Source organism: Durio zibethinus, chromosome 28 (genome assembly GCF_047325235.1).
Source record: "Durio zibethinus cultivar Kanyao isolate XHJ-2024 chromosome 28, ASM4732523v1, whole genome shotgun sequence".
Lineage (NCBI taxonomy): Eukaryota > Viridiplantae > Streptophyta > Magnoliopsida > Malvales > Malvaceae > Durio > Durio zibethinus.
The window spans coordinates 8,106,962-8,129,600 of record NC_143189.1 but is presented as its reverse complement, the minus strand read 5'-3'; positions in this window follow the sequence as shown (position 1 = coordinate 8,129,600).

Genomic DNA, 22,639 nt, shown 5'->3' with positions numbered 1-22,639 from the left:
TCAAATAGTTATGACTATTTGAGCAATTATCTATTTAAAATCATTGTGAATTTTTGTTTTGTCATAAAACAATTGTTTTAGTTCACAAAAGTTTATCCAAAAATAAAATAATACTACTTTTCTTAATATTTTGAAAATTAAGAGATTTAAAAAATAAATTAATTTATTAAAATATTCTATTTGATATAATTTATATAGTTAATCTATTTAAATTAACTATTTGAACTGGTTAGTAAACAGTACAAACCTTATAGTTAGAGTATATTTAATTTTATTATATATAATTATTTAAAGTATTAATTTAATTCTTTAAATTATTTTAAAATAAATTAAAATTAATTGAATTTAATTAATTATTTTGGATAATTATTTAATATTATATATAAATAATATTAAACTTTTAATTAATTTTAATAATCAATTTATTTAATTGGTATTTTAATTGTTATGATTAAAAGATTTAATTAACCCTTTGTTAAATTAAATTAGTACCTCTTTTATATTTAAAATTATAAATATATAAGCATTCTTTATTAATAGTATTTATATTATTAAATACCTATTATTTAAACTAATCTAACATTAATAAAAATGTTATTAATAATATAAATAGTTTTGTTAGAAACTAAGTAATAATTAAATGTAATATTTAATTACTAATTTAATTATAAATTAATAATTAGTTACCAAAGTTATTATTGTAATGCTTTAAACTATTAAAATCGGGATTTGGATCATTATAATATATTATTATAATAGTTAATAAATTAAATAATTATTCTTTAAATATTATAATATGAATATTAATAATAGCTAACAAAAATTAATAAAAACAAGAATTTATTAAAAATTCTATAATAATATATTGATATTAAATTTATAGTATAAATTATACTATAACTTAATATTATTATATTATTATGGAATATATAAAATCAGTTATGACTATTAATAAAATTGATACTTATAATATTATACAATATAATGCATAACGATTATTAATTATAAGGTAAATTATAATTATCATTATTAAATTCATTTTAAATATTTTATAATATGTATATTATTATCATTAATAATTAATTATACTATTAATTGTCTCATTGTTATAAAAAAATTATAATATAAATATAATTAACAGTCTATTTATATTCATTAATAGTTATCATTAATATATAATAATTTAACTAATAAGCTAAAAACTATCTAATACATAATTAATATTATTAATAAATTAGGCTAAAAAATTATAATTTATCTAATTAATAAATTATTTTATTGTAAAATAGTCTAATTAAAATATATTTTTACTATATACAATATAAAAAATATCTATTAACTATTACAACTATATTTTTCATATTATAAATTGTATGAAAAATATCTTAAATAACAATTTGAAATTATTAATAAATCTTATTATAAGCTTTAATAATAATTTATAATCAAATTATATATAATTAATATTAAAAAATTAATTAAAAATTATAATATATAATAATTATTAATAAGTAATTTAAATTATTACTAAATAAAGACAATTGTTTTTTAAATAACTAATAATATTATAATTAATAATCAGATTATTACTTAAACATATTGAATTTATAACAATTATAATATGAATATATGTTAGCTTTCGGATTAAAATATTAATATAATATATATTATATATATTTAAAAAATATATAATATGCATTGTATTAATAAGATATTATTTCAAATCGTTATCACTTTTTGTTTGATCATATAACAATTATTTTTTATCATACATGATTATTCGAAATAAAATAATAATAATTTATTAATCTTTCAAAAATTAATAAGAGATTTAAAAAATGAATCTGTTTACCAAACTAGTTCAAATAGTTATGACTATTTGAACAATTCTATACTTTAAATCATTATAGCCTTTTTTTGTCATAAAACAATTATTTTTGTTCAAAATAAAACAATACTAATCTAATAATATTCCAAAAATTAATAACTAAGGCATTTAAAAAATAAATTTGTTTGCTGAACCAATTTAAATAGTTAAGACTATATGAACAATTATCTATTTCAAATCATTATGACCTTTTGTCTTGTCATAAAATAATTTTCTCAATTCATACTAGCTTATTCGAAATAAAATAAAATGAATTTATTAATATTTCAAAAAATAACAAGACATTTAAAAAATAATTATGTTTACCTAACTAGTTCAAAAAAATATACTGTTTGAACAATTATATCTTTCAAATCATTATTACTTTTTGTTTTGTTATAAAATAATTTATAGCTAATATAAATTAATATTATAATAGTAATTAATTCTAATAGCCTATTTATATTCTATTGTAAATAGAAATTATATTAGATATGGGTCTCTATATTAATTTATAATATAGTTATAAAAACTATTAATATATAATTTAAATAAATATTACTAATATCTTATAATAATTACTATTTTGAATTATAATGTGATAATAATAATTATAGTATAATTATTAGTTAATATAGAGATTATAATATTAATAATTTAAATATCTAATGAAATATTAAATTGAAGCCTTTATTAATATTTCTTAATTAAGATATTTATTAAATTTTAATATAATTATATATAATTATACATAATATAAATAATACTATATTTATAAAAATTTTCACTAATAATATTTATGAATCTATAATTATAATTATGATTATTTATAATTAGTAATATTATTATATAAATTAATTAATGATTAATTAACTAATAAATTATTATTATTATTATTATTATTATAAAAATAATTAATAAGTAAGAAATTTAAAAAATAAATCTTTATTTTAATATAATTTAAAATATAACTAAATTAGTTATTAGATAATAACTAATATATATTGTTATATTTATAATTATTTTATAAATAATATATAATATACATATATAATATATATAGATATATTTATAATTATATTTATATATTAAATATAAATTAATAATATATGTTTAAATAATATATTAAGTATTAAATATAATAATACTATAATTATATTATAAATTATATAACTAAATCAATTTACTAAACTAGTTCAAATAGTTATGATTATTTTAATTAATTAAAGATAATCATTATTAGTAATTATTAGGATAATTATAATATTATTAGTATTATAAATTATTAAATTATTATTAAGATAATAATAATAATGTTGTAATTAATAATAATTAAGATAATAATATAGTTTATCATTATTATATCTATTAAACTGTTATAACATTATTAATATGTAAAATATAAAATAATTATTATTTTAAATATGGTTTAATATATATAATAATTATAATAAATATTTATTATTATCGTATTAATAATATTATCAAAACTAATACATTATAATAATTTAAATTACGATAATTAATTATTTTTATTTTGGATAATTAATACAAATAAATCTAATTATTTATTCATACCTATTAATAATTGTAAATATTGAATTAGAGCTTTGTTAAGGGTAATCCATATTATAATTAAATATAGTATCATAATAAATAATTGTTGTTAAAACAGATGGTATAATAATATCTCAATTATTACTAATAAGTATTATATATATTACTAATAAATAATATATATTAGTTAAATATAACGATAATTTAACTATCATAACTAATATTTTTTGTTATTAATTATTATTATAAATCAAATAAGTATATTTAAATTCTATATTAATATGAAAATTGTCTTATTTTTTAATATTTTGTTATTATAACATTTAAATATTATTATTATTGAAATAAATAATATGAATATTATAATAATTTATAATATTATTAAAAATTAGTTATAATAATTAGTCAAAATAATTCAATATTAATGATAATTTGATAATAATTTGATATTATTATTAATTGCTTGGATAAATTTAAATAAATAATTTACTAATTTATTAAATTTATTGTTATTCAAATATTATATAATTATATTTGATTAATATATTTGATTTTATTCAAATATTAATAACTTATTATAAATTATAATTGATTAAAAGATCATCATAGATGATTTATTAAATACCTATTATTTAATACAATTTGGATAATTTATTCTATTAATTTATTAATTATATAAATATTAATCCATGGTAATTATTATAATTATTAAAAAACTATCTTATTCCTCAGTTGTGCTAGTTAAAATTAATATTAGTTAATAATTGTTCGTAACAATTATTTAATAATCTTAATGTAATTAACTAACTGAATAATTTTTAATAAATATAAGTAAATTTAGATTCATAAGATTTATTATAAACTATCTAGTTATAATTATCAGTGGATATCTTATTATATATTCTACTTTTGTTTATTATATTTATAACTATAATTAATATAATATATTACTTATATGTATATTTATAAGTATATATAAATTAATTATTAATAATAATAAATAATATAATAATTATTATATAATAATTATTATTAAATATTAATTGTTATATTAACTAATATTACTATTATTATAGAAAATTTTAATAATATTAATTAATATAACATTAAATAAATATTTATTTATTAATTAATTATATAATATATTTAATGATTATATATTTATAATAAAATATTTATTATTAAATTATTGATTTGTTAAATTAATCAAACTTATTAATTAATATATATATTACAATTACAAATAATAAATTATAACATTTATTTCTATTTGATAATTATTTATTATAAATTAACTATATTTAGTTATTATGGTATTTAAATTTAAATAATAAACAATAAATATTTAAAATTTTATAATTGATTAAACCAATTTATATAATTATAATTATATAATAACTTACTAGTAATTAAATTTAATAACTGATTAGTAATTAAATATTTGAATAATTATTAATATAATATATTAAAAAAATAAATTATACATTAACTATATTAATATACTTATATTTATATAACAATTATTTCAAATTGTATTAATTAACATTTTAATAATTGAAAGAATTATACAATAATATGAAGTATTATAAATTAAATTTAATATTAAATTTAATTATAGATTTATAATTAATTAATTATAATAATTTAATATACTATTTTGTTATTTATTCAATTGTGTTAGTTATATTAATCATTATATTGTATTAAATTGTATTAAAAAATTTGTAAATTATCAAATAATTTATACAAATTATTTATTTATTAATATTATTAATTAATTATGAATTATGTTAAAAATTATTTAATATGAATATAATTAATAATTTCTTAAGGGATTTGATTAAACTAATATAACATTATTAAATAAATCTCATATTATATGTTTAATATAAATAGTATTAAATATATATTGTTTTAAATTAATATTAAATAAATAATATAAATATATTATTAAATTATAATATTGTTAATTATTAATTATATAGATTAATTAATAAGTTAATATAATTCATAATGGATTATATTTATAATAACTAGTAATATTAACTAATAAGTTATTCATAAAACTAATTATAATTATAACTAATTATTAATTAAATATTTTAATTATATTATTAATAAATCATAATATATTATATTATATTTAATAATTTATAATATAAATTATAAAATATTAATTAATAATAATTAATTATTATCATAATATATTATATTATTCTAGTCATACTATAAATTGTTACTTATAGTTTATATTAAAATATAAATATATTGTACTATAAATCAAATATTATAAATTATTAATAATATTTACTAAAAATTTATAAGATATTTATAATAATTATTAGTTATTAATAAATACAACTATTATAGTTAATATTGACAAATAATAATATTAATTATTAATATATTAATATTTAAATTAATAATATAATATATTTATATTACTAGATTTATTGTCGGATTATACAATTAAATTACTATATAATATAAATATATTAGTAACAAATAAAATATAATTAATATTAATAAATATTATTAATAAATTAATAAATATTATTTTATAAAGTAGTAATATTGATTAGTACTTATTAAATAGTTTATTAAATAGATAAATAAATTAATAATTAGATTAAATAATTATAATTATAATTATTTATTTATATAATTTATTATATTATTATTATTATTTATACTTGATATTATACTATAAATTAGTTATAGTATACTAATAAACAATAAGTTAGATTAATAAGTTTTTAATATAATATTTATTTAAATATTATTAATTTAAATAATAACAAAATAGTTTTTTTTATAAACTGATTATAAAAAATTAATAATTAAATTTTTTATTAAGTTATTAACAAATAGTATCATAAATTATAAAATGATTTAAAATATAATATTTAATATATTAATTAAAATAAATCTATTTATCAAATCAGTTAAATAGTTAATAATTATAAATAAGATAGTTCTTTAATAATTATAATAATTACCATGGATTAATATTTATATAATTAATAAATTATCTAAATTGTATTAAATAACAAGTATTTAATAAATCATCCATGATGATCTTATAATCGATTATAATTTATAGTAAGTTATTAATATTTGAATAAAATCAAATATAATTATATAATATTTGAATAACAATAAACTTAATAATAAATTTATCTGATAACAATTAAATTTAATAAATTACTTATTAAACTTTAATAAATTACTAAATTATTTATTTAAATTTATCCAAGCAATTAATAATAATATTGAATTATTTTGACTAATTATTATAACTAATTTTTAATAATATTATAAATATTATAATAACAAAATAATTAAATAATAAGACAATTTTCAAATTAATATAGAATTTAAATATACTTATTTTATTTACAATAATATTTAATAACAAAAAATATTAGTTATGATAGTTAAATTATCGTTATATTTAACTTATATATATTAATTATTAGTAATATATATAATAATTATTAATAATAATCGAGATATTAGTATACCATATGTTTCAACAACAATTATTTATTATGATATTATATTTAATTATAATATGGATTACCCTTAACAAAGCTCTATCAATTCAATATTTACAATTATTAATAGGTATGAATAAATAATTCGATTTATTTGTATTAATTATCATAATTTAAATTATTATAATGTATTAGTTTTGATAATATTATTAATACGATAATAATAAATATTTATTATAATTATTATATATATATATTAAAACAGATTTAAAATAATAATTAATTTATATTTTACATATTAATAATGTTATAATATTAATTTAGAACTATATAAATAAATTTATATTAAAATTAAACAGAATCATTTTTATTAATTAATAAATAATTATTATATACATAATATTATTATTATTATTTAAATATATTTATAACTTATGTAATATAATTATATTGTAATGTTATGAGGTGGGTTTGGAACTAATAAATTATTATAATTTATCTAATAGATAATTTTGAAAGCTTGTATATATATTAAATTAAAATAACATATTTAAAATAAAATAATTATTTATAATTATTTTACAATTAATTATATTAATTTTTATTAATATAATAGAATTATATTTATATTAAATATATAAATAATTTAGTTTTATTTATTAAAATAATAAGAGTTATTATTAATTATATAATAATTGAAATAGTTAATATAATTTGAATTATTATGGATTATAATTATATTTTAATAATAATATAATTATTTATTATTATTTTAATGATATTTTTATTTATAATATCAAAAAACAAGATTTGAAAAATAATTATAATAAAATTATTTACAAGTTTAATAATTTAAGCAAGAGATTTCAAATAGTCATGATTAATAAAAGTATTATTTTAATTTAATTATATATAATAATTAATGTAATTTAATTGATAATATCATGGAGCATGGATTGTTATATGGCAACCGCGACTATAAAGCTTGGGAATTCTACATTTTTTCAGCTGAAGATGGGCGTTTTGGCACCAGGTATTGACGTTTATATAATCAAAACTTCAACTTAATTAATTTACTTATTATTAATATTTACATAAAAGTAATAAATGTGTAATTAATTACTTATTTAATTATAATTATAATTATAATTATAATTATAATTATAATTATTAATTATAATTAAATAAGTAATTAATTACACATTTATTACTTTTATGTAAATATTAATAATAAGTAAATTAATTAAGTTGAAGTTTATTAAATAACTATTTAATTATAAAATTAGTAATTAAATTAATATTAAAATTAAAATCCTTATAATAATTTGGTTAAATAAATAATAATTATTTAAAACAAACTTTTAAGATATGAAACAAGTATTTGATGACCAAATTATATATTTAATAAATAATATAACTAATATATTTTATATTATTTTAAAATTATTTATATTATATTATAAATATAAAATTATTATAATATTAGTAATAATATTTAATATTAATAATAATATCATTATTAATGATACTAATTTTTAATATATTTCAAATCTATTTGAATATTACTATTAGTATTATTATAATTTTTAAAATTATTTTTAATATAATATTTAAAAGTAATTAGAAAGAATATTAAAAAATATTATTAATTAATAATAATTAATTTAAATTATTTAATTATAAATTTTATAATTAAATTTTTAATTTTTATTTAATTATTACCAATTATTATTGATAATAATTTATAATATATTAATACTACCTAATTAATTATAATAATTAGTTACTAATAATTATTAAATTATTATATTTAATATATTAATCAAATATAATTATATAATATTTAATTATATAATTAATAAATTATTTATTATGATAAAGCAAATGATACTATTAGTTAACATATTATTAGTTAATATAATAAAATAATAATTATAATATAGATATAACTTATTAATAGTAAGATATTTAAAAAATAAATGTGTTTGCCAAACCAATTTAAATAGTTAAAACTATTAACCTTTTATTTAGTCATAAAATATTTGTTAGTAATCATGTAACAAATAAATATTTAAGTTATTTATATAATTACTTATATTATTGAATAATCTGATAAGAATTAATTATATTAATCAATAGTTAAAATATACAATCAATTATATTATAATTATATACTATTATTAAATCTCTTGCTCATTAATTTTTTTATTGTTATTTTTTGTTATATATATTAATTATATTAGTTAATTAAATTAAGATAAATAAATATAATATTTTAATATAACTATTTTATGTTATAACTAAATATATTAGTAATAAATAGTAATTACTATAGTATAATATTATTAATTTATTATTACTATTAAATAAGTTAATTAATTATTTTTATTAATATTAATACAAGTTCAAATTAATTAAATACAATATTGATCTTCATACAAAATTTATTTTTTTAACCCAAAAAACTCCCAAATTATTTTTTGCTTTATTCTTTTCTCTCTCTATTTTTTCGTTTCCTTATCTGTTCTTTTCTGTGTTCTGTCTGGTATTTATAAGACGAATCAGGAGAGTTCTTAATTAACTTTAAGTCCCACCCTTGACTGGATTTTTGCGTTATCCCTGAACCTAAGAAAATTAAAACCCATTGCAATTCTGCTAGCATCCCATACACGGTAGATTTGTATTTTAAATTTTTTTTATCTTTTACTATTTCAACTATTATCCTATTATCTAAAAATGAAAAAAAATAAAATAAAATAAAATAAAATAAAGCCCATAAAAATAATAAACAGCTGGGCTTGACTACTGGACCCCATTGAGGCAAGCTCGATGGGCTTAGGCTCAAACCCTATTGAACCAGGCCCAATGGGCTTGGGCTCAAACCAATTAGGGTGTCTACAGCTACTTTTTTTTGCGTATTTCCTATGTAATAGGAATTGTGCAAAGATATAGACACCCTACTTATGATCATCCCAATACATTCTTTTTTTTTTGTTTATTTTTTGTTTTTCTTGAAAAAGTAAACAAGGCTCTTCTAAACAAGGGCTTAACAACTTTGAGAAAAATAAATGGCTCATCTAAACAGAGGCACAACAACTTTAAAAAATAAAAGCTCCTTGACAATCATGTCCAGAGGAGTCATAGATCAGGTATGATGAAATTTGTAATGAAAACTCAAAGATTCACGATTCGAGTTTGAAATTCCAAAGGTTTAAATTCGCAAGAACCTTTCAACTTTGGAAGAATTTACTGAAATTTGATTATCAAAATTTCAGTTTCACAAGAATTCAAATATGTAAGATCTCAAGATTCGTACTTGCAAATTGCAAGACTCTCATCCATATTTAAAGATTCTCATTTGAATTTTGGAGATTCACATCCAAAAGTTCAAAGCTTCTCATTCGAGTTAAATTTGGGGTTCACATCTAAAAAGTTTAAGCTTTTTCATTTGAATTTTAGAGATTCACATCCAATAAATTTCATGGTTTCATATCTCAAAAATTCTCTTTTGAGGGTTTACAATTTTATCTTAAAAGACTTCATCCAAAGATCGATTTTTTTCCAGATGACTTTTCAAAGTCAAAATTTTGTATGTAATAAATGTCATGACCAATGACGCAGATGCTTTCTTAATGATGCGAATGCAACAATCTAGATTCTCACAATACTAAAAATGTCATGTTCTCAACCATGAGTCAAAGTTTACTGCATAATGCAAATACATGGCCAAACCAAAGTTTTAAACAGTCTCTAGACAATAATGCAAATGCAATGCATGTAATGCGAATGTCACTGTCGTAAAATTCTAATGTGGTAACATGGTTCTCAAGTCCCCATCATTTCACATTTTCCCATTTTAGCTTCTCAGCACTTTACAACAAGTTTCATCAACTGATCCTCATCATTTTCATCACTTGATCATCATTCACAGGCTTTTTAGCATTAGCAGTTTCAAACAAATTCTATCTTCTATCACTTGGTCACCACTTATAGGCTTCTCAACACTAGCCATTCTAGAATAAATTTTTCCATTGCCCCATATCATTTAATCATAACTCACAGGTTTTTTAGCATTATCAATCTCAAAATAAATTCTATTAATTGATCCACATTATGTTCATCACTTGATCACAACTCATAAGTTATGTCGACCAATCCATCACTATATTCATTTCTTAATCACATCATCCTTTCATAATTTTGCCTTCTGTTCATTTTGTTAGCCAATCCATCACCATATTCATCATTTGGTCACACCATACGTCTTTTCAAATTATCTTTTCAGGTCTTTGCACTCTCTTTATTTTTTCCCTTATCATCTTAGATTTCTTTTCAAAGGAATGCTAGACTCTTTTATGCACATTGTCATTCATTCATTATCATTTCAAATCATGACAATTATAATGCAATCAAACATTTTCTCAATTTATTTTTGAGGATCTAAGAATAAAAGAGCACAAGGTGAATTGAGAGAAAGGCAATCGATGAAGAGTGAGTTTGGTACAAAAACAAATAGGGAAAGAAACAAGTTGGATGAATGGTATATCTAAACAATGAATATTCAGACAATTCTAAACATTAATCCAAGATTTTTTTTCAAAAACTCATTCCATTAACTGTCAAAATCATTTTGAGCTCATCAAACTTTGTTTCAGCTTTGAGAGATCTTTAAATGTCTTTTATCTTCTATGAATTTGAGCTATCCAGCTTTCAATTCAAAGGTTTTTCTACTCAAATTGCCCTTTCGAATTTTCAATTTGAGTATTCCTTTTCTCTCTTTTTACATTTTCCCATTCTTTCATTTTTTTTTCTTTCTCTTCTCATTTTTCATCCATTAGTGATATCTCTCACCCATCAATCTCTAGAGTAATGTAGCATGATTTTGTTGTTCCATCATAGCATGCTTTAGCCCAACATATGATCATTCAATTTGAGCACTCATATGGACTTTTAAAGGTTGTAATGTAGGCCATAGTGAGGGGTCATGAAAGAAATGGATAAAAATAGGTTCAAAACATATGTTTGAAGGCTTCAAAACAAAGGATCATTTCTCATCATTTGAAAAAACTTGGCATTTTGCCCTTTGCCACTTTATTTCACTACTTTTTCTTTTTTTGATCCCACTCTTTACACAAATACTCTCATTACTTTACCCCAAATCATGTATGGAATTCATTTCTCTTTCATCTATTTCTTTCATTTTTTCCTTTTGCTTTCTATCTTTGAGATTTTTTATGATCCTTTGCCTATTTGTTTCTTCAAAAATTACCCCTTAGTAAAGAGGGTGTTCTTGGTCGAGGTTCTTTGGAAAAAGAAATCATAATAGGCTCAAAGAGGTAGCAATGAATGATTTTCAAATGGTAAAAGAAAGATGGCCATTTTTCATCTCAAATGTGAATGCTTTCTTTGAAAATCATTTATTGAACAAAAATAAGCTCACGAATCTGCACATCTTCAAGACATACTAATTTTAAATCTGCTAATAACTGGCTTCTTTTGCTCTAATGGTCTCCTCGGATCAATGTGAATGAGTTCTCAAAATTAAATCTTGAAATTATTGTTAGCATCATCTAAATATTCATCATTGAGAATATGAGAATGGGAATGAAAAGGCATGTGGGAAAAATATAAGCATGGAATAGTGGTTGGGATGAAAGAGGAAATGTAATTAAATGCATCAACTTATCTTTTATTAAAATGATAGCAAATGATATCCTATTACATAAAAGAAATCCTAACATTACTATGAAAGAAATCTAGAATGACAAGTAGCTTCCAACTAGCCTTAACATCATTTTCAAAATTATGCCTCTATGCAATTAGGTGAAGAATTTTTGTTAACATCTTGCCCCATAATTCATCGAAGCTCACTAAGCCTTTCCGGATCAAACTTTGTACTTTGTGTTTGAAAGCACGGCGGGTTTCAATAGAATGACCCACGTTTCCACTATAATAATCACACGTTACATTAGCATCGTACCATTTTGGATAAGGTGGCTTCAACGGTTATAGAATAACTAAAGACACCAAGTTGTTCTTGATCAATTTTGGGAATAACTCAGTGTAAGACATGGGGATAGGGTCAATTTATGCTCTTTTTTGGTTATCTCGAGATCTCCTTAAACCACTTGCTTGATTGTTACGCTTGGAAACTGATGCAGGTACTTGAAATGCTGATTAGTAAGTTGGTGAGTAAACTGGTTGTAGATATGGTTGGTAAGGGTAAGGTGCAATATTGTTCACAACAGGATAATATGGAGAGTAACCTTATGGTGGATAGGGTTGATATCCCCTAAATTATCCACCAAAGCTTACAGTTTGAGCTTTAGTCTCTTTCTTCTCAAACACCTTCTTAGTTTTCTCTCCTTTTAACTTGCCATTTTTAATGGCATTTTCAATGATTTTGCATAAGATCACCATATCCCTATCATCTTTTCATAATAGAGAGATTTCAAAGTACTGACAAACAACATTGTGGTATCTTTTTTAGTCAAAGAAGGCTGCACCTGAGAAGCAATATCTCTCCACCTCTGGGGATATTCCTTAAATGACTCAATTGCCTTCTTTTTCATATTCTGCAAAGAAAGACGATCAGGGGCCAAATCTATGATAAACCAGTATTGATTAATGAAGTCATGAGTCATATCACTCTAGAAACGAATGCAAATCCTGTCCAACTAGACATACTACCTAACAATAGAGCCCGTAAGGCTATCCTAGAACACATGCATCAATAACTTCTCATTATTAGCATGGCAGCCATTTTTCGACAGTACATGATAATGTGGGTTTTTGGACATTTTGTACCATCATACTTTTCAAACTCTGGCATTTTGAATTTTAGAGGAATAACCACATGTGGGACTAAACAAAGCCTAGCAACATCTACAGAACCATAAAAATCGACTTCTTCTACTACTTGTAGCCTTTCTTCTAACAAGTTTATATTTTATTCAGCTTTTGAGGCTTTTAAAGTCTTTTTCTCTTCTGGATCATCGAAATTAATAATTATATATTATTAATAGTTTAGTCATAACAAATATTATTTTAATTGTATTTTAAATAATTTTTATAAAATATAATTAATTAAAGATATTGTATTAATTATCTAATATAATTATAATTTAATTAATAATTATCGAACGAAAAAAATTAATTTATTTTGAAAACTAATAATAACTTGGCAAAATTGGAATAAATAAATAATTTAATATTTATCAACATTTATTGATAATATCATTAATTTATTGATAAAATATTAAAAAATTAATATTTATTAATTATACTATTAATTATTATATTTAATTATAATTAATTAATTATAATATAATTAAGCTATTAGATAAATATTAATATAAATATTAATTATATATTAATATTAAACAAATTATTAAATATTAATAATTAATATGCATGTATTATAATATATCATAATTATATATTTAGTTACATATAATAATTTGGTATAAGTAATTAAATTATAATATATTAGTTATAATAATTATCTAATATATAATTAAGCTAATTATTATAATTAATAAGTAATTAAATTATTTTATTCCAAATAAGCTAGTATGAACAAAAATATTAATATTATTAATTTTATTATTTGTAATAATATGAATATATAATTATTCATATTAATAATAGTATTAATAATATTTTAATAAAATATTAAATTAATTTAACTAATAAATTAGATGTTATTATACTATAATGATATATTGACTCAATATATTATAAATAATTATATAACTAATAAACTTATTATTATTAATTTAAATAATATATTAATCAAATTGCTGAACCAAATTAAATAGTTAAGATTATATGAACGATTATCTATTTTAAATCGTTATGACCTTTTATCTTGTTGTAAAACATAAATATTTATATAGTTAAATTATATAATAATTTAATAATTTATACTTAATATATAATTATATTTAATAATTAAATATTTATTATAATAAATAAAATAATTGAATAATTTATTATACAATAATATATGAACAATAAATTTATATACTATTATTAATTATTATTTTGATTAATAATTATGTATTAATAATTATATAATTAAAATAAATATAAAACGAATCATATTAATAATTCAAAAAATACAATATATAGATTAAATCATTTCTAAGTATTATATTAAACTTATAATATTATCAATGCCAAATTGAAAATTTGTTTATAATTATTAAAATTTAATAATTTTAATTGATAATCATCTCTTCAAGAATTAGTATTATCTATTTAATACCAATAATAATATATGTTTTATTATTAATATATAAGATATTGTTAATAATTATTATAACTTAATTAGGTTATAATTATTAATTTGTAATTATTAAATTTATTATCTTTAATTATAATAAATTAATTTTACTAGTATTATATTATAATTAAATTTATATTTAATTATAAAAATGGTTATTTGTCATATAGAGACACAAATATATTAGTTATTTTTTGTAAAATATTAATTCACAATATTTATGTTATTAAATATAAGTTAATATTAAAATAATTTTAATTATTTATTTATAATTTTAATAATTATTAATAATAAGTATTATTAACTTATTAATCACTTTATAACTATATAATTATAAAAATATATTATATAATTAATAAATTAGTATAGAATTAATTTATATATTATAAAATTAATAATATAATGTATTATTTTAACTAAATAATATGCAACCATTAAATATAATTTTATTTATAATTAGTTTTTAATGTTATATAATGGTTATTTAATTAATAATTACAATTATTTGATTAGTATTTAATGTTTAAATATATATTATATTTATAAACTATATTATATATAATTAATATTTATAATATTGTAAATAATTATTATTTAATAATATATTAATTTCTAAAATATCATAATATAATTTATTAAAATAATTATTAAATAATATAGTTATTTTTACCTTGTTTATTTATTATAATTATAGCTTATAATGTGAATGTAATTTATATAATAAATATACAAAAATTATTTATATATAAATAATATATAATAATTATTAATTTTATAATTATAATAATTTATAATATATTCATTATATATTAATATTGATATAATTCTATTATTTGTAATAATATAAACAAAAATAAGACAATTTTCATATTAATAATATTTGAATTTAATATTATATTAATTAATTCTATAGTAATAATTTGATATATAATAATATAATTATATATTAGTTATAAAACTTTATAACCAATATTATATAATAATGATAATTTATTCTAAGTTTTTATACAAATAAATTATTAATTAATAATGACAATATTTTAATAATATATTTATATCAGTTAATATTATAATTAATTAAATAATTAATATATAATTATATTTATTTAAAATTTATAATAATTATAAATTCTATTATTTGTAGTTAATAAATATTAATTTATAGCAAAATTATATAATTACTTAATAATATAATTATAATTTACAATTATATATTAAAATAAATTATTAATTAACAATTGTTTTAATATATCAAATTAATATAATTATTAATATAATTAATAATGATAATATTTTAATAATATATTTATATCAATTAATATTATAATTAATTAATAATTAATGATATAAATATTATTGTAAATTAATTATTTAAATATTTATAAATATATTCAAAATATTTATATTAATAAATACATAAATATATTATTTAAATATTTAATAATTAATTATATTAATATATTTGTTTATATTTTAATTTATAATAACTAATAAATTAATCTATTTAATATTATTATTATTATTGTTCTCTGTCTTTTACTATAGGTATAAGGAATTTATTTTTCATTGTAACTATATTTAATTGTCTGTAGTTGATACACATCCTCCAGGTGCCATCATTCTTCTTAATTAAAAAATAATAATTTTTAATTAGTATTATTTTAGTTATAATTTAGTATCAAATAATTATTATATTTTTATTAAATATATATCAAATATGTAATTATGAATTACAATATTAATTATATAATAATTATAATATTTTATAATTTATTAATTATAATTTAAAATTATTTAGTCGATAAATAGCTTTATTTTTTTTAAATCTCTTTCTTATTAATTTTTTGAATATTAATAAATTAGTATCACTTTATTTTGAATAAGCTTGTATGAACTAAAACAATTATTTTATGACTAAACAAAATGTCAAAATGATTTCAAATAGATAATTTTCTAATAGTCTTAGCTATTTGAACTAATTTGGTAAACAAATTTATTTTTTAAATCTCTTTTTTATTAATTTTTAAAATATTATTAAATTAGTATTATTTTAATTAGAATAAGTTTGTATGAATAAAACAATTCTTTTACAACAAAAGAAAATGTCATAATGATTTGAAATAGATAATCATAAATATAATAAATATTTATAAAATTATATATAATATTTCAAAAAACATTTATTATTATAATTATTTAAAACAAACCAGTAGTCATATGCTTGTCTCAAATTATAAAATTTATTAATATTAATATAATTAATAATTTTAATTATTTATATAAATTTACAGTAACAAATATTTTATGACTACTGATTATTTATTATAAATAACTAATTTTTCAAATTAATAAATTATTAATTTTAATATAATTCAATATTAACTTAATTAATAACAAATAGTTGTAATTAATTATTAGTTTAGTATTCTATTAGTTTCATGTCTAATAAAATAAAATAAATTAATTAAATAATATAATTATTTATTATATTATAATTATTAATATTAAATAAGCTAATATAAGAATATCATAACTATTATTATAAATAGTCATAATTATTAATTTTTTAATAACTATATAATATTATAATTAAATATATTATATTTAATATATAATTATTAAATAAAATTTAATTTATAATTATAAATTAATAATTATTATAATTAATTAATTATAATAAATTACCATTAATATTTTTTATTAATATTAATAAATATAATTATATAATTATATTTATCAAATAATATATTAAATATATTTATAATAATTATAATAATTATTTATAAGTTAATTATAATAATAGTTATAATTAGTACCATAATTATTTGAACTAATTTCTCTATCATATATATAAATTATTATGTTATAACTAATAATAATTGGATAAAATTATTATTATTATTATTATTATTATTATTATTATTATTATTATTATTATTATATTATTTTTAAAGAATATAATAATTATTAATTAATATTATAATATTTATTATACTTTATAGTAATATAAATTAATTAATTAACTTAAATATAATTAATTATTATTCAAATAATATTAATTATATGATAAATTATAATTAATATTTTATTAATATATTTAATATTATATTATAATTATAATATATTAATATAATTATTAATCTAAATAATTAATTAATAAAAGGTTATAATGACTTGAAATATATAATGGTTTAAATAGTCATAATTATTTGAACTAGTTCAATAAATAGATAATCTCCTACTTATTAATTTTTGAAATATTAATAAACTAGTATTATTAATAATTTAAAAATTAATAATATATTAATGACTATAATAATTAATTATGACTATTTTAATATTGAATTGTTTAATTATTTATATAAATTATGTATAAAATGAACTAAGATAATTGTAATAATTATTATTATAATATTTATAATATATTATTTATAACACGTTCAAATAGTTATGACTATTTTATTAAATAGTAAATCTAATTTACTATTTTAATATTAAATTAATATAATATAACTATACATTAAATTATAATATAATAATTAATATAATTGAATATTAAGCTATTAATTAAAAATATTGTTTTAATATTATAACAAACTTATTTCAAATCTATTTACCGAATAAGTTCAAATAGTTATGACTATTTGAATAATTATTTATTTTAAATAACCAAAATAATAATAAATAATTATAATAATTATAAATAACTTAAATATATAATAGTTATTAATATTATATAAATAATAAATAATAAATAATAAATATATTATATAATTATATAGGATAATATATTAGTATAATTTATAAATATGATATAATTAGATTATTTTATCAAATAGTTAAATAATTATTTGTAATCATGAATTAAGATTAGTATTTTAACTATATTAATATTAATTATAGTATTATATTTAAGTTATATAATTAATATAATTATTTAATATTTACTAATATAGAAATAATATAACATAATTATTAATTTTGAATAAGCATGTATGAGTTGAAGCAATTATATCAAATTTAAATTATAATAATTACTAATTTATTATTATAATAATTATAATACTATTTTATTAATATTTAAAATTTTTTTAAACTAATAGTTATATTAAACTGTAATACTTTATAATAATCAAATAATTGAAATAAAAATTGATTTTAATATTATAATTATTGAAAATTTTGATTATAAACTTTAATCAAAAGGAATTTATTAATTATTTATTGTTCTACTAATTTAATAATAATAACTATCCATTATTTGATAATAGATTAAATATTTATACTTGTTTATTTTTATATAAAAATATACTCATTCATTATAATATAAAACAATAAATATTCAATATTTTTTTTACAAATAATATATCATATATATTTATATATTTGAATAATATAATATTATTTTACTATTTGATTAATTAATAATTGTTGAAATATTCTACTATTATTAAAATTGAATACTAATTAATATAACAGGTCACTTGTTAATTTATCATTAATTTTATAATAATTCTAAGTATTATAAAATATTATAATACTTAGAATATTATAATTAATATTATAAAATTATAAAATTATTTATAAATTTAAAGTAATAGATAATTTAATAAATTACTACAATAATTTATTTTACTAATTTAACAATTAGGATTTGGAAAGGTCTTAACTAGGCTTCAAATATAACAATAATTATAATTATTAAATATTAATAAATTCATTAATTAATCCATTAATTGTTAAATTATAAAGTGATTTAAAAATAAATCTATTTATCAAACTTGTTCAAATAGCTATGACTATATGAGCAATTATTTATTTCAAATCTTAACATATTAATATTATATAATTTATCCAATATTAGTAATAATTAATTGTATATTAATAAATATAATACATTAATTTAATATATTATAATTAAATAATATAATTTCAATTAGTTATATTATTATTAATAATAATTATTAAATAATTATAAATATTATATATTATACTTATATTATAATATAAATTAATAAATTATATAATTAGTTATAATTATGTAATATTAATAATTAATTTATTGTTCATAAATAAATTAAATAGTTATGATAATTTAATTATATTATGTTATAATTATTTATTAAAAATAACCGTTATATTTTTATAAAATTATATTATAATAAATAATTTATTATTATTTGATATTTTATAATTATAATTTAATATAAAATAATATTAATTTATTATATTTATAAATTATGTATAATTATTAATTTGTAATGTTATAATTATAATATATTAATAATAATGTGATGTTATTTAAATAATTATATAAATATAAATTAATAATAATACAAATTATAAATTGACTTAATTATCAATATGTTTGTGATATAAATAGAAATAAATGTTATATATTAAATAAATTATAATAGTTTTAATATTTAATTTCAAATTGTTATTAATAAATTAAACATATTCTTAACTTATAGATAATTTATTTTTATTAATTATTAATATAATTAATATTAAGTTAATATAAAATTTTAAATTCTTATAAATTATTATATATTAAGTATGTCAATACTTATAATTAATATTATTATATTAATTTAGATTATATTTAATCTACTTTTTAATAATTAATTATATTTATTTATAATTATGAAATTATCAAATAGTTAGCTTAAATAATAATTATTAATATATATAAATATATTATATATTATAAATATAATTTATATTATATATAATTAAGTAATATTAAAATATATTATCTAATAATATTTATATAATATTATATTATTTAATTAATAAATAATTAAATATTAATATTAATTATATTTATATTAAATATATTATAATTAGTTATAATATAATTATATTTATTATAATGTAATAATATAAATTATAATATGAATAATTTGATATATAACTAAACTATTTTAATATATAAAAATATATTCTTTACTTTTTAAATTAGAATTATTTAAAAAATGACTATTTATATATTAATAAATAAAATAACTATATAATTTTTATAATAAATTAATTCTCAAAGTGATGTTATATTTTTTAAATATAAATATACTACAATTATAATAATAAATATTATTAGAACTATTAGAATAATTATTAAACCAAATGACTATAACAATAATTAATATTTGAATAATTATCAAATAACTAAAAATAATTATTAAATTATTAATAATAACAAATAAGTTATAAACAATTGTTACATAATTAAATTATATAATTATTGATATTAGTTAATCAAGTTATATGTTATAAACTATTATTAATATAATAATTATATTGAAATTATAAATTGTTTTATATATGTAAATTCTTCATATATAATATAATAACATAATTAATTAATTTGTATTAACTTATAAATTTGATAACTATTATTTTATAAATGTCTTATTATGTTATTATATAATTTATTAATTATTAATTAATAAATAATTTATTAAATATTATAAATAAAATAGTAATAATATATATTATAATATATATTAAATATTGTTAATAATGTGTTTACTGAATAAATTTAAATGGTTAAGACTATTAGAACAATTATTTATTTCAAATCGTTCTTATTATTATATATATATAATAATTAAATTATTATAATTTGATAATATATTACTTATTATTACCTTATCTATTATTAAATTATAATAATAATATCATTATTAATAATTAGTATTATAGTAATACTTTAATTATAATTATAGTTAAATATAATATAATAATAAGTTATGATAAATTAATTATTTGTATAGATTAAATTATTATATTAATTTATAATAATTTATAAATATATTCAGAAAATTATTTAATTAACCTTAATCAATAATTGTAATTAATTTGTATAACTAGTTATTAAAATTGTAATTATTGGATTAGAACTAATCATTAATTAATTTATAACATATAGTAAATATAATTTCTTTAATAATTAATATTATAATAATAATTTATTAATTTATTATAAGATATTATAATAATTATATATATAATTGTTATATATATTTAAATATTATGAATTGAGTTTGATATTTAGTTATGTAATATTATTGATAGAATTTTTATATCATATTTATATTTATTAATTGGATAATTAAACTAATAACTAATATATTAATAATATATATTATCACTAATAATTTGTTTAATAAACAATTGGTTATAATAATATAATTATTGTGGTAAACATATTCACTTTTTAAATCACTTATTATTTTTTGGAATATTAATAAATTAATTCACAATAATTAATTGTGATATCACAATCATTAAACATTCATATTAATAGATTTATTTGTTAAATAATTATTATAATAGAAATTTGACTATAACTAAATAGTACTAATTACAATATTATTTATAAATAATAAATTGTTATAAATCTATATTTAATAATTGTATTTATAAATT